Below are 2,722 nucleotides of genomic sequence, written 5' to 3'. Positions count from 1 at the left end.
TACAGTATGTGGTGGGGTGGAGAAGGGAGAGAGAGACAGAGAGACAGACAGAGAGACAGAGAGAGCAAGAGAGCGAGAGAGCGAGAGAGAGAGAGAGAGAGAGAGGTTGAAAACAGACAGCGCAAATAGGATTTAGAAAAATTATGACCCTAATGAATAGAAGAACTTAGTTAGGGCCTGGTGAGAGGAGAGCTTACCTTACCCTGTTTATTTATGTGCTAAACCTGCTCCTTATTTTTTTCTACCAGACACTCAAACAAGACTTAGTAACTGAGACAAATTGGTGTTTCTAATATGAGAAAATAACTAGCAATGTGATATAATGTCGAGTAGGAAGGTGTAGATTCTTACAAAGTTAGTTAATTTACTGTCACTTCTTTCCATTCTTCTATGGTGGAAGAATCAAGATAGAAACTACATCCTCTGACCACAGAGCCAAGGCTTTCTTTGTGTGTGTGTGTGTGTGTGTGTGTGTGTGTGTGTGTCTTGTGGTTGTTGATTTTAACCATAGCACACAATCAATGGACATCTACTTTGTCTTCAATTCTTTGCTAACAAAAAAATAAATATTTTGGTACACAAGGAAACTTTCTTAAATTCTTTGATCTCCGTGGTTCCTCTGACTTTTAAAGGATGAAATTATAAAGGCAAGGCAAGATGTCATTAGCTGTTACGGTTTTGAGAAAGACAGAAAGAGACAGAGATAGATGAGATGGGGAGAAAGAGACAGAGAAAGGCAGTGACAGAGATTGAGTCAGAAAGAAGCAGCAGCAAATTCTAGATCACTAAAGTGTCCCATTACCACTGTGCCATGCCTCTATGCCAGGCTCATGATCTATTTCTCGAAGTCCCCATCTATTTTTTCTTTCTTCTTTCTGGTCAGCTTTGGTTCCTCCTTATATTTGTGTTCATAAAAAAAATGTTTTCAAGCAGCACTGCGCTGCCACCATGGCCCGGCCCATATCCTCATAAACCACTTCAGTGAATTCCAGAAGTGGATGACTCAGAGCCTGAGCAAGGTGGACCTGAGCTGGAAAGGCAGCGTGGACAAGGACGTGGTGGAGCTCTTGTGGCTCCTGAATGGCCATGAGCTCCTGCACCAGCTGCATTCTACTGCTGAATGGGGGTGTTGATGGCTGTGAAATCCAGAAGCAAAACTGTTCCTGGACGCTGGTGACCCACTATCTTTGTGCTAAGGATGACGTGCTCTCAGTTCTGAAGAAAGCCCGAGTGGATGCCACGCTGAAATTTGAGCCCTTTGTCTATCACGTCCAGTGTTGGAAGCTGCAGGATGCCCAAGTCCTGCATTAGATGGCTGTAGATTCTGGATCCAGGAACTCTGGCATCACAGTTGGAAAAAGAGGGAAGACCATGCTGACTGACTGGAGTACACATAGCCTGGAAGTTCCATTGAACTACAAGGGAAGATTGATGGTGATTGAGGAATACATTAATTTCTTATTGAAAATAGCCAATCAAAAAATGGAGGAAAAGAACAAAAGAATCAAAAGGTTTTACAGCTGCCTCCAGCTGGTCCTGGAAAGGGAAGAGATGGGGGGGGTCCACGTTCTGAGACAAAAAAAAAGATGAATCATCCCACGTACACTCACAGGAGAAAGAGGAAAACCAGAAAAATACATGGCCAACATAGCTCTCCAGAGAAACAGAAAGACTTTGAAAGTGATGAGGATAATGCAGAAATCAGTTTTAATTTTTTCCCTAAAAATTATTAATATTTGACTTTAAAATGCCTTTGAAGGAAGACATGTTGTGGCCCTTTGAATTATTGCTCTTTATAAGAGTGATTTCTTTTGCTAAGTTCTGAAATCAATTCACAAAAGCAACATTTAAAAGGTATACTTTAGATTTTGAATGAACTGTTTTATAAATAGGAGTATTTTGCAAACAGCATTGCATAATGTTAGTGAGAAAGCATCTCCAGGTGCAGCCTCTCTGGATCCTTTGGCCAATCCCCCCATTATCCCAATAGCCTTCCTCTGGACACTCCTGCGCTTATCGCTGTGTAACAACAATGTTGCTAGCAGCTGTTGTGGGGGTAAAAGACCAACAACAAGAGCACACAGAAGGGCTGCTAGCACAGATTCTTTGATCTGCTTTTCTAATGAAAGCAACTTTGAGGGGTTAACAAAATCTTACTTTAATTAAATATACATATATCATTCACTTAGTTCAGGGGGGAAAAGTCAACACCCTGAACTTCAGAACAAATATAAATAGAAATTACAAACAGAGACAATATAAACTGATAAACAGACAGATTTCTGTCTGACCAAATCACAATACTAGTGACCAGAGAAGCACCAACATCTGGATTTTTCAAAGTGGGGAGGTTTCAACAGCTACTCAGAGTCTCATCACCTACACTCTTTCAATGAATCGGTCCCCAAAGGCAAAATGCTAACCTCTGAGTATATATACACTTCTTCAGGGTCAGAGGGCGTCACAACGACTCAAACCCATGTGAACTAGGCCTCCCCTTGACATAAGCAGGTCATCAAAGACTCCCAATTCAAAGATTCCTTAGTTCTGAGAAGCACTCCAAAACAAAAACAACAAAAGGGTCCCACTTTACCTGCCCCATTCAAACAAAGGCAAGACTCATTAAAGACACTTGATGGCCTTAGCATTCCAAAAGAGAAAAGCAAAAAATTCTCACCCTAATTACCATAACACTCTGTCATTCCTAAAGTGGTGCCCAAAA

The 2,722-nt window shown here is 41.3% G+C and overlaps 1 pseudogene; it reads left to right on the top strand.

Moving 5' to 3' along the window:
• The first annotated feature begins 322 nt into the window (after positions 1 to 322).
• LOC118857712 lies at positions 323 to 1,733 on the top strand (annotated as a pseudogene).
• Positions 1,734 to 2,722: the final 989 nt, after the last annotated feature.

The sequence above is a fragment of the Trichosurus vulpecula genome, chromosome 7, assembly GCF_011100635.1.
Source record: "Trichosurus vulpecula isolate mTriVul1 chromosome 7, mTriVul1.pri, whole genome shotgun sequence".
NCBI classification, from domain to species: Eukaryota; Metazoa; Chordata; class Mammalia; order Diprotodontia; family Phalangeridae; genus Trichosurus; species Trichosurus vulpecula.
Note: the sequence above shows the minus strand (reverse complement) of the source record. Positions and strands in the feature narration are given on the sequence as shown.